This window comes from Triticum urartu, chromosome 7A (genome assembly GCF_056163025.1).
Source record: "Triticum urartu cultivar PI428250 chromosome 7A, HENAU_Tu73, whole genome shotgun sequence".
NCBI classification, from domain to species: domain Eukaryota; kingdom Viridiplantae; phylum Streptophyta; class Magnoliopsida; order Poales; family Poaceae; genus Triticum; species Triticum urartu.
The window spans coordinates 336,522,105-336,535,133 of NC_141879.1; the positions used below are offsets into that span (position 1 = coordinate 336,522,105).

General features: G+C 42.5%; 1 long non-coding RNA gene across 1 annotated transcript; it reads right to left on the reverse strand.

The window, feature by feature from the left end:
• Nucleotides 1–8,400: 8,400 nt before the first annotated feature.
• LOC147959538 (uncharacterized) lies at nucleotides 8,401–12,808 on the reverse strand. The gene is made up of 3 exons (XR_015612045.1): nucleotides 11,566–12,808; nucleotides 10,734–10,827; nucleotides 8,401–9,468 (listed from the first exon to the last, which is right to left on the reverse strand). It is a non-coding gene; the product is annotated as an uncharacterized LOC147959538 (long non-coding RNA).
• Nucleotides 12,809–13,029: the final 221 nt, after the last annotated feature.

Consider the following 13,029-nt stretch of genomic DNA (forward strand, 5'->3'; position numbering starts at 1 on the left):
GTCAGGTAAGATCCTAGGAAAAGACCTGTGGGTTAGGGCCCACTCAAGAGAAACACCATTGAACAACTTAAGAGAGATTGCACCGATCGAATTAAATGGCTTGAATGAGATAACAACCTCAAAATAGGTTGAACGGATCTTGAATGAAAAGACGAGCCTTTTGAGATATCTTTAGCACTCCGGAACAAATGAATAGCGAGAAGTAAATGATTAAGAGGTGCACCGGCATGAGAAAGCATTTGAAATAAGGAAAGAGATATGATCAACACCGAAAGCTTGAATTGAATCCACCGGAGAAGAAAAGAATGAAGAATGATGAACTCGAAGCTCCCTTAGTATCTTCCTGAGAATCACCGGATAAGAACATTGACGGAAAAGAATGGGGAGACTTCACATCCATAAAAGGATACTTGATTAAGAAATCTAAGTCTTTGAAGAAAAAGGGGTGGGAGGGTGGGTAAAACAAAGGCAACTTGGGACGGATGAAGCAAATAACATTGAGAAGACTTTGAGTTGATCTTGCGGATGTAGAAATGATCGAATCCACTTGAAGAGAAACACGCCGGTTGAAAAGGATTGACATGGCAATCTCGATTATCATGAAGGATTAGTATTCACATAGAAATATGAGAACTCCACCTGGAAAAGGTATCCTATAAGGGGCTTGTTCGGGGTATCTTCACCCTGACCAGTAGAGCAAAGAGTTGCTCCTCAACCTACTGAACCTACTGAAAATAAAAATGTCTTCTTTGAAATTCCTTCGGGTATGATAGAAAAACTGCTAGCTAATCCTTTTGCAGGAGACGGAACAACGCATCCTGATGAGCACCTAATATATGTGGATGAAGTTTGTGGATTATTTAAGCTTGCAGGTGTACCAGGAGATGTTATTAAGAAGGTGTTTCCTTTATCTTTGAAGGAATATGCATTGACATGGTATAGGCTATGTGATGATACGGGGTCATGGAACTACAAACAATTGAAATTGGAATTTCATCAGAAGTTTTATCCTATGCATCTTGTTCATCGTGATCGCAATTATATATATAATTTTTGGCCTCGCGAAGGAGAAAGAATCGCTCAAGCTTGGGGGAGACTTAAATCAATGTTATATTCATGCCTCAATCATGAGCTCTCAAGAGAAATGATTATTCAAAATTTATACGCTCGGCTTTCTGATAACAATCGCACCATGCTCGATACCTCTTGTGCTGGCTCTTTTATGATGAAGACTATTGAATTCAAATGGGATTTATTGGAAAGAATTAAACGCAACTCTGAAGATTGGGACCTCGACAAAGGTAAGGAGTCAGTTATGACACCTAAGTTTGATTGTGTTAAATCTTTTATGGATACCGATGTTTTTCGTAAATTTAGCACTAAATATGGAGTTGACTCTGAAATAGTAGCTTCTTTCTGTGAATCTTTTGCTACTCATGTTGATCTCCCTAGGGAGAAGTGGTTTAAATATCATCCTCCCATAGAAGTAAAAGTAGCTGCACCAATTAAAGTTGAAGAAAAGACTGTCACTTATAATGATCCTATTGTTCCTACTATTTATGTTGAGAAACCACCTTTTCCTGTTAGGATAAAATATCATGCTAAAGCTTCAACCATGGTTCGTAAAAGTAATATTAGAACTTATACACCTCATGAGCAAGTTAAAGTTGAACCTAATATTGCTATTTTTAAAGATCTCTTGTCTTATAATATTGATGGGCATGTTATTTGTTTCAGTGATGAAACTGCTAGAATTGCTAAACCTAGTGCTAAAGATAAAACTAGATCTTTGGTAGGCATGCCTGTTATTTCTGTTAAAATAGAAGATCATTGTTATCATGGCTTATGTGATATGGGTGCTAGTGCTAGTGCTATACCTCATGACTTCTACAAAGAAACTATGCATGATATTGCACTTGTTGAGATAGAATATATTGATGTCATAATTAAACTTGCCAATATAGATACTATTTCACCAATTGGAATTGATAGAGATGTTGAAATCTTGTGTGGGAAAACTAAATATCCTACTGATTTTCTTGTTCTTGGCTCCCCACAATATAGCTTTTGTCCCATTATTTTTGGTAGACCCTTCTTGAACACAGTTAATGCTAAGATAGATTGCAAAAAGGATGTTGTTACTATTGGTTTAGGTGATATGTCTCATGAATTTAATTTCTCTAAGTTTCGTAGACAATACCGTGAAGAGGAATTGCCTAGTAAAGATGAAATTATTGGTCTTGCTTCTATTGTCGTACCTCCTAGTGATCCTTTAGAACAATATTTGCTAGACCATGAAAATGATATGTTTATGAATGGAAGCAGGGAAATAAATGAAGTATTCTTTAAACAGGAACCCATCCTGAAACACAATTTGCCTGTTGAAATCCTAGGGGATCCTCCTCCACCCAAGGGTGATCCCGTGTTTGAGCTTAAACCGTTACATGATATTCTTAAATATGCTTATCTTGATGAAAAGAAGATATATCATGTTATTATTAGTGCTAACCTTTCATAGCATGAAGAAGAGAGATTACTGAAAACTCTGAAGAAGCACCGTACTGCTATTGGATATACTCTTGATGATCTTAAGGGCATTAGTCCCACTCTGTGTCAACGCAAAATAAATTTGGAGGAAGATGCCAAACCAGTTCGTGATCATCAACGACGGCAGAATCCTAAGATGAAGGAAGTGGTAAGAAAGGAAATACTAAAGCTTCTTGAGGCAGGTTTAATTTATCCCATTGCTGATAGTCAGTGGGTAAGTCCTGTCCATTGTGTCCCTAAGAAGGGAGGTATTACTGTCGTTCCTAATGATAAAGATGAGTTGATCCCGCAAAGAATTATTACAGGTTATAGGATGGTAATTGATTTCCGCAAATTAAATAAAGCTACTAAAAAGATCATTACCCCTTACCTTTTATCGATCAAATGCTAGAAAGATTATCCAAGCATACTCATTTTTTCTTTCTAGATGGTTATTCTGGTTTCTCTCAAATACCTGTGTCAGCCAATGATCAATCAAAGACTACTTTTACTTGCCCTTTTGGTACTTTTGCTTATAGACGTATGCCTTTTGGTTTATGTAATGCACCTGCTACCTTTCAAAGATGCATGATGGGTATATTCTCTGACTTTTGTAAAAAGATTTGTGAGGTTTTCATGGACGATTTTTCCGTCTATGGATCCTCTTTTGATGATTGCTTAAGCAACCTTGATCGAGTTTTGGAGAGATGTGAAGAAACTAATCTTGTCTTGAATTGGGAAAAGTGCCACTTTATGGTTAATGAAGGTATTTTCTTGGGGTATAAAGTTTGTGAAAGAGGTATTGAGGTTGATAAAGCCAAGGTTGATGCTATTGAAAAGATGCCATGTCCCAAGGACATCAAAGGTATTAGAAGTTTCCTTGGTCATCTCAGTTTTTATAGGAGGTTCATTAAGGACTTCTCAAAAATTTCTCGGCCCCTGACTAATTTATTACAAAAAGATATACCATTTGTTTTTGATGATGTTGCGTAGAAGCATTTGAAATACTTAAGAAAGCATTAATCTCTGCACCTATTGTTCAACCACCTGATTGGAATTTACCTTTTGAAATTATGTGTGATGCTAGTGATTATGCTGTAGGTGCTGTTCTAGGGCAAAGAGTTGATAAGAAATTAAATGTTATTCAATATGCTAGTAAAACTCTAGACAATGCTCGGAAAAATTATGCTACTACTGAAAAAGAATTCTTAGCAGTTGTATTTGCTTGTGATAAGTTCAGACCTTATATTGTTGATTCTAAAGTAACTATTCACAGTGATCATTCTGCTATTAAATATCTTATGGAAAAGAAAGATGCTAAACCTAGACTTATTAGATGGGTTCTCTTGCTACAAGAATTTGATTTGCATATTATTGATAGAAAGGGAGCTGAGAACCCCATTGCAGACAACTTGTCTAGGCTACAAAATGTTCTTGATGACCCACTACCTATTGATGGTAGCTTTCCTGATGAACAATTAAATGTCATAAATGCTTCTCATACTGCTCCATGGTATGCTGATTATGATAATTACATTGTTGCTAAATTTATACCACCTAGTTTCACATACCAGCAAAAGAAAAAGTTCTTTTATGATTTGAGACATTACTTTTGGGATGACCCACATCTTTATAAAGGAGTAGATGGTGTTATTAGACATTGTGTACCTGAGCATGAACAGGAACAGATCCTACGCAAGTGTCACTCTGAGGCTTATGGAGGACACCATGCTGGATAGAACTGCACACAAGGTATTGCAATCTGGTTTTTATTGCCCTACTCTCTTCAAGGATGCCCGTAAGTTTGTCTTGTCTTGTGATGAATGTCAAAGAATTGGTAATATTAGTAGAAGTAAAGAAATGCCTAAGAATTATTCACTTGTTATTGAACCATTTGATGTTTGGGGCTTTGATTATATGGGACCTTTTCCTGCATCTAATGGGTATATACATATTTTAGTTGCTGTTGATTACGTTACTAAGTGGGTAGAAGCTATTCCAACTAGTAGTGCTGATCATAACACCTCTATTAAAATGCTTAAAGAAGTTATTTTTCCGAGGTTTGAAGTCCCTAGATATTTAATGACTGATGGTGGTTCACATTTTATTCATGGTGCTTTCTGTAAAATGCTTGCTAAATATGATGTTAATCATAGAATTGCTTCTCCTTATCACCCACAGTCTAGTGGTCAAGTAGAATTGAGCAACAGAGAACTCAAATTAATTTTGCAAAAGACTGTTAATAGGTCTAGAAAGAATTGGTCCAAGAAACTTGATGATGCATTATGGGCTTATAGAACTGCATATAAAAATCCTATGGGTATGTCTCCGTATAAACTGGTTTATGGAAAAGCATGTCACTTACCTCTCGAACTAGAACATAAGGCTTACAGGGCTATTAAAGAGCTCAATTATGATTTCAAACTTGCCGGTGAGAAGAGGTTATTTGACATTAGCTCACTTGATGAATGGAGAACCTAAGCCTATGAGAATGCCAAACTATTAAAAGAAAAAGTTAAAAGATGGCATGACAAAAGAATACAAAAGCGTGAGTTTAATGTAGGTGATTATGTGTTGCTATACAACTCTCGTTTAAGATTTTTCGCAGGAAAACTTCTATCTAAATGGGAAGGTCCTTACGTTATCGAGGAGGTCTATCGTTCCGGTGCCATAAAAATCAACAACTTCGAAGGCACAAATCCGAAGGTGGTGAACGGTCAAAGAATTAAACATTATATCTCAGGTAATCCTATAAATGTTGAAACCAATGTTATTGAAACCGTAACCCCGGAGGAATACATAAGGGACACTTTCCGGAACGTTTCAGACTTCGAAAAGGAATAGGTATGTGGTACGGTAAGTAAACCGACTCCAAAATAGTTCTAATGGCAATATTTCTTCGTTTTGGAATATTTAGAAAAATAAGAAGCAGTCCGGGAAGGACACGAGGGCTCCACGAGGGTGGAGGGCGCGCCCTACCCCCCTAGGCGCGCCCCCTACCTCGTGGGCACCTCGTGTGCTCTCCGGACTCCGTTTTCTTACACGACACGTATTTTGGTCGGTAAAAATTCATTATATAACCTCCCGAAGGTTTTGACTCCTGTATCACCCAAAAATCTCCTATATTTATTTCGAGCTGTTTTTCTGATAGATCCAGGTCGTCATGTCGTCTTCAAGTGCCCCCCAAGGACCAGTTCTTCGAGAAGGTCATCAACCCCTACCTCGCGGAGGTGCTGCAACACCCTCAAACCATTGAGATGCATGAGGGGTTGTTGCACATCCGCGATGCTGAGGGACCAAGGAAGACCGGAAGTATGGAGGCAAGGCTCGAGGCATTGGAGCAAGAAGTTTTCAAGTGTCGGGAGATGGTGGAGCGTGGAATCGATTCCAATCACATTATGATCACGGAGTTCACCAACAACCACAAGTTGGACGTCAAGCACATTGGGGAGGCCATCTTCAAGCTTCATGAGAAAATCGAGTTCCTCCAAGCCCAGATCTATGACCTGCAAAATCAAAACTGTGAGTATGAATATAGATTCAAGAGGATGAGTTTGCCTGCAGATTTGAGGTTTCAGGAGACTCGATCATCCTTCTATGATGGTGAGCCTATGCCTTGGAATAAGGACGACAAGCCTACGCCATCAACAAAACCATCACCCTCTCCACCTATAACGCCCTCGATGCGGCTATATCTCCCACGTGTCGAAGCACGACTTAGAGGCATAATCGCATTGAAAGCAATGTCGCAAGTGAGGTAATCTTCACACAACCCATGTAATACATAAGGGAAAGAGATACATAGTTGGCTTACAATCGCCACTTCACACAATACATGAAGAAAGCATTACATCAAGAATGACATAGCACCACCTCAAAAGATATGCGTGAAAGAATTGCACTCCGGATAGTAAGATGAAGAAAACTTGAGCTCCCTAGAAATGAATCTCGATGAAAACTTCGAGAAGGAATTAAATCCTTGATGAATCACCATGTCGAGCCTCCATGAAGAACTCCGGTAAACAAAGGAATGAAAAGAAAGAGAAATTGAAAACACAAGGTGAATCCTTGCAATGATTTAGATGGATCTCCGTGATAATTAGAGCTTGGAACTCCGGGAAAGAAAAAAATGAAACAATTGAAAACCGAGAGCTTGATGAGCCTCCGGAATAAGGAATTAATCACTTGGATGAACAAGAATAAGAATTACGTTATGCGTATCCTTCACCAAATTAGATTGATGGCAAGCAACGGATTATACATATTACTTATTCTTGAAGAAAAGATTAAGATAGATATTGTGCAACCTTGGAAAGGTCTTGGACGGTCCACCGGAAGGGTTGAAACAACGAATGAATAGATATGATAACGAAATTAAAGGAATCTCGCACGAACCACCGAAAGAATTGAAAATGATTGAAGAAAAGATAAAGAAACACCTGGAAGAATTAGAGAATGAATGATGATACTTGAGGGGATTTTGATACATGAGAACGAAGAGATCACGAGCCGATTAGAGATCACTTGAACGAAGCACCAGTAAGATTGGAGAATGATAACTGAAAGCTGAGAATGAATAAATTCTGAGATGATGGGCTCTAGAGAAACAAACTGAAAAGAATCTTGAATTGCTCCGGATAGGTGAAAAAAAATTCTCACAAACCAAAATAATTGTGGGAGGATGGCAGAGAATGGGGCAAGATTTAAAATAAACTCTTCTTCGGTCTTCAAAATCTGAGAATGACGATGAGATACATCACCATGAATTATTGAGGCACTCCGGAATGAAGAATAAAAAAAAGGTTGAACCAACGATGAAAATAATTTGAAAGATCTTGGAGAAAGACATTTGACTGAAGACAAATCATTCTTACGTCAAACTTTGAAAAGAATTTGGGAGTAACTCTTGGAAAAATTAGAAGAGTCAGGTAAGATCCTGGGAAAAGACCTGTGGGTTAGGGCCCACTCAAAAGAAACACCGTAGAAAGATTTAAAAGAGAGAATGCACCGGTAAGATTAAATGGCTAGAATGAGATAACAACCTCGAAAGAGCTTGAAAGGATTACGAAAGCAGAGTGGAAACACGAATCTTTCGAGATATCTTGAACACTCCGGAACAATTGAATGGCAAGCGGGGAAGATTAAGAGGTGCACCGGCATAAGTAAGCATTGAAACGAGGAAAAGATATGATCAACAAAGCTTGACTTGAAACCACCGGAGAAAAAAAAGAAGAATGATGAACTTGAGGCCCCGTTAGAATGACCATGAGAATCACCGGATAAGAACATTGATTGAAAATAAAGAAGAGGCTTCACAATAAAGGATACTTGATTAAGACATCGGATTCCTTGAATAAAAAGGGTGGGTGGGCGGGAAAACAAAGACAACTTGGGGACGGATGAAACAAACACCGTTGAGAAGAACTGATACTTGATCTTGCGGATGTTGCAATGATCGGATCCACTTGAAGAGAAGTACACCGGTTAAAAAGGATTGACATGGCAATCTTGATGATCATGAAGGATTAGTATTCACATACAAATATGAGAACACCGCTTAGAAAAGGGATGGAATCCACATTTGTCTCTGAAGCAACTCGAATACCACAACTCAAAACAAAACAAAGGATTGGCTTTCAAAATAAGCCAGAACAAACATATGATAGAGATTTCGTCTGAAGTTTTCGTGGTGGGGCCTACACGGGCTCGATTGTACAACACCATCATGTACAAGGCAGTGCACATGACATACGAAGCGTCCTCGAGTCGGCATAGCCAAGGACTCTTTAAGACACAATGAGACCACTGTAAAACCGACCGTGAATAGGCGGACCACTAGACGTCGAACCCCAATTTCATATCATACATCTGTCAGAAAGATATCCTAAGAGCTACTTGACTTCCCACTTATAAACTCCCGAAACTTTCCGGTTATGCAATCAGGTGTTGGGGATACATGGGAAGCATAACATCTCACCCAAAACTAGCAAATCCTACATCCAGCTATATCCATCCTTCAACACATAACCAAGAAACCTTCGGAAATCATCTACCTCAACCTTCGAAAAGCATCCGTTATACGAGTTATGGCAATACTCCCGAACTCCTGCCCCAGTACTGGGTGGTGTCGAGGTTATCTCACCAACAACTGCATAAAAGAGATTTTCGATGTCGGCGAAACTAAACTCAGGTATTCCAGAACTGCAACGATAAAATTGTGATGACAACACCTCGGAGCTCAACTCCCAGGGACACTGCCACAACCCCTAAATGTCAGGAGGCACCAAGAACAATGTTCTCGTCACAAAACCATCGGAACGATTCCAAGATACCCGCGTGATCCTAAATTTTTTTAGTGAAATTTTAGAAGAGAAGAGTCAAAACTCTACGTCAGGATGCCTCACCAGAGCGATGAAGGGACTGGGGAGTAAAAAGAAGTCCTAACTCTCCGATATATATAATTCCTAAATGACTCAAAACATTTCTAGACTCAGTAACGCCAGCTATTCGATCAAGCAGGGAGATCCTAAGGTCGGGGAAGGCTCTGATTACCAACTTGTAACGCCCTCGATGTGGCTATATCTCCCACGTGTCGAAGCACGACTTAGAGGCATAATCGCATTGAAAGCAATGTCGCAAGTGAGGTAATCTTCACACAGCCCATGTAATACATAAGGGAAAGAGATACATAGTTGGCTTACAATCGCCACTTCACACAATACATGAATAAAGCATTACATCAACCAGATACAATCAAGGTCCGACTACGGAACCCAAAATAAAAGAAGACTACCCCAAATGCTACACAGATCCCCGATCGACCCCAACTGGGCTCCACTACTGATCAACTAGAAAAACGGAACAACATAAAGGACAAGATCTTCATCGAGCTTCTCCTTGAGCTTGGTTGCGTCATATGCACGGTTCAACGGCACCTGCAAGCTGGTTTTGGAAGTATCTGTGAGTCACGGGGACTCAGCAATCTCACACCCTCGCGATCAAGACTATTTAAGCTTATGGGTAAAGGTAAAGGTATGAGGTGGAGCTGCAGCAAAGCGACTAGCATATATGATGGCTAACATATACGCAAAAGAGAGCGAGAAGAGAAGGCAAAGCACGTTCGAGAAATTTATGATCTAGAAGTGATCCTAGAACGACCTACGTCAAGCATAACTCCAACACCGTGTTCACTTCCCGGACCCCGCCGGAAAGAGACCATCACGGTTACACACGCGGTTGATGTATTTTAATTAAGATCAACTTCAGGTTTTCTACAACCGGACATTAACAAATTCCCATCTGCCCATAACCGCGGGCACGGCTTTCGAAAGCTCAAATCCCTGCAGGGGTGTCCCAACTTAGCCCATCACAAGCTCTCACGGTCAACGAAGGATATTCCTTCTAGCGGGAAGACCCGATCAGACTCGGAATCCCGGTTACAAGACATTTCGACAATGGTAAAACAAGACCAGCAAAGCCACCCGAATGTGCCGACAAATCTCGATAGGAGCTGCACATATCTCTTTCTCAGGGCACACCGGATTGTCCAAGGTTCCGATAGGCCAACCCAGAGTTGCCCCTGGTGGCCACCGGCAGCTGACAGGTTGGACCAACACTCAGAGGAGCACTGGCCCGGGGTTTAAATAAAGATGACCCTTGAGTCTGCAGAACCCAAGGGAAAGAAAAGGCTAGGTGGCGAATGGTAAAACCAATGTTGGGCCTTGCTGGAGGAGTTTTATTCAAGGCGAACTGTCAAGAGGTTCCCATTATAACCCAACCGCGTAAGGAACGCAAAAAACCGGGAACATAACACCGATATGACGGAAACTAGGGCGGCAAGAGTGGAACAAAACACCAGGCATAAGGCCGAGCCTTCCACCCTTTACCAAGTATATAGATGCATTAATTAAATAAGAGATATTGTGATATCCCAACAAGTAAACATGTTCCAACAAGGAACAACATCTCCATGTTCCAACAAGGAACAAACTTCATCTTCACCTGCAACTAACACGCTATAAGAGGGGCTGAGCAAAGCGGTAACATAGCCAAACCACGGTTTGCTAGGACAGGGTGGGTTAGAGGCTTGGCTTAACAATATGGGAGGCATGATAAACAAGTGGTAGGTATCGCAGCATAGGCATAGCAAAAGAGCGAGCAACTAGCAAGCAAAGATAGAAGTTATTTCAAGGATATGGTCATCTTACCTGAAATCCGCAAGGAAGAAGAACGAGTCCATGAAGAAGACAAACGGACGTAGTCGAACGGATCCCTCACAAACGCGACGTTAACGGAACTAACCTGAAGAAGCAACATCGGAAAGAAGCAAACAACATAGTAAACAACCACCACATAAACATGGCATGATGCACAACCAAGTATGATGAATGTCCGGTTTAAAGAGGCATGCCATGGCAAAGTGCACAAACAACTCTACAAGTTAAGTGGGGCTCAATATGCAACGAGTTGCATATTGACGAAGCACCTCATCAATTATTTAGTTCTCTCTCGTTTAGGTACTCAACAAAATTAAATGTTGTTAAGCATGTCAAGAGATGATACATAACAAAACTATACCATCTAAACAATTTAAATGGGGCCGGGTATAATAAAAAACAAACCCGGTAAATCCCCATATGCATTAGTAATTTAATGCAAACAACAATTTTAAACATTTTAATTGTTGTTATCATGATGCGGATGACATGAACAAGTTTATGCAATGTTTATTAAAAGTTGACAAGAGCATTATGAAGCATTTTGCCACGTGGCGGAAACGAAAAGGTGCCACGGCGACGAATCTGAAAATGATGCCACGACAACATATCGGTTATCCGGTAGCCCACGGGGATACCAGTGCAAAAGGAAGTTGGTGTGAGTGTGACATGCAAGATGATGGGGTGCTCCCGAATGCCGGGTTCCCACATGTCGACGGCAAGGCAGCGAGGAGCTCGCAAGGAACAACTCGGACATGGTGCAACCACGAGCATCTCATACATCACTCGACATCGTTCACGACCGTCGTCTCGGTGGTTATACCTTCCAAGGGAGCATTCTCGAGCGGTTCAAGTTCGTAGAGGAAGTAGTTGTTCTCATGACGGTAGCGGAAGTAGGGGTACACGACAACGGTAGAGGTACTCACGACGGTAGTTGTTCACGGCGCTTGTGACTCGGGGTTCTTCGGGCAACGGTAGTCGTACGCGTCCATAGATGTTCGGGGTCGCGACATGGAACTTGACGTCCACGGGGTCTTCGAGGGTCGACGGTAGTGGTACTCAGGTCGTCGACGACGGTAGTTGTTCTGTGCATCGGGCATCAAGGTACTTGTCGTTCTTAGCGATTCCGAAGGCGGCGGTAGTAGTACACTTTCGAAAAGGGACTTGACGCATCAAAGGTCTTCGGTGCCACGGTACTTGTCGGTCCAGTCCTGATGGAGTAGATGTACACGTTGTCGGGGCTTGTCGCATCACCGAGTGTAGTCGTACACTTGTCAGAAAGGATGGTACATCCAGAACGAAGCAACACCAACAAGGCCTCGGATCTTGGCGTGTCCAAAACATAGCAGAACAGTGGCCTCAGTTGCGGCCATGATCTTGAGGCGGTCAACAGGAGCTGGCAGCGCTCGGTCTTGGCGAGGCTGACAGCAGGCCGCGTGGCCCACGTACGAACAGCGAGGGCGAGGAGGCAGCCCTAGGTGCGGTCGATGCGGGCGTCCTTGCTACACTCCTGGACCTGCTCGATGCAGAGAACTTCGGGACGGCGCTTGCAGCTGCAGGAAGGCGATAGTGCGCACAAGGAAAGGCCGGCGAGGACTTGGCGCGGCTGAGCTCTCCAGCGAAGTAGCAAGGTCGTCGGGCAGCGCGCGGGAGCATGACAAGGACGCGAGGGAGAGGAGCGGTGCAAGGCGGCAGCCTCCTAGTGGTCGCCGACGACGACGGGTGGCGATGGGTCACCGGAGCGGGCGGTGACCGGACGGGTCGCGCAGGGGAAGGTCTGGTGGTCGCGGCCTGGTTCTGCGGGATCCATGGCCACTGCGGGCGTGCCGGCGCTGGAGGGAGAAGGAGGCGGGGCAGGGATGCGCGGCGGCGAGGGTGCAATGAGAGGGAGTTGGGTCGGGCGAAGGTGGCGCTCGGGTGGAGGGGATCGAGCAAGGCGCTGCCTGGCGTGGAGCGTGCGTGAGAGACGGCGCTGGAGGGAGGCGAGGGAGATGCCAGGGGATCGGGCAGAGGAGCGATATGGGATCGAGCAGATTGGATCGGGCAGCGCTTGGTCTCGCGGCGCTGGGAATGAATCGAGGGAGAGGGAGATCGTGAGGAGATGGGGGCTGGGCCAGGGAGAGGTTTAGGGTTAGGTAGGTAAGATGGGCCGCAAGATGGGCCTTAGAGGTCGGCTGGGCTGGCTCTCTTCTCTCTCCCTCTAATACTCTTTTAACAGAAAAAACAATTAGAATGAAGAAAAAGAAAGAGAGGATTAGGGAAAAATTGAGCAAGCAGATAATTTTTC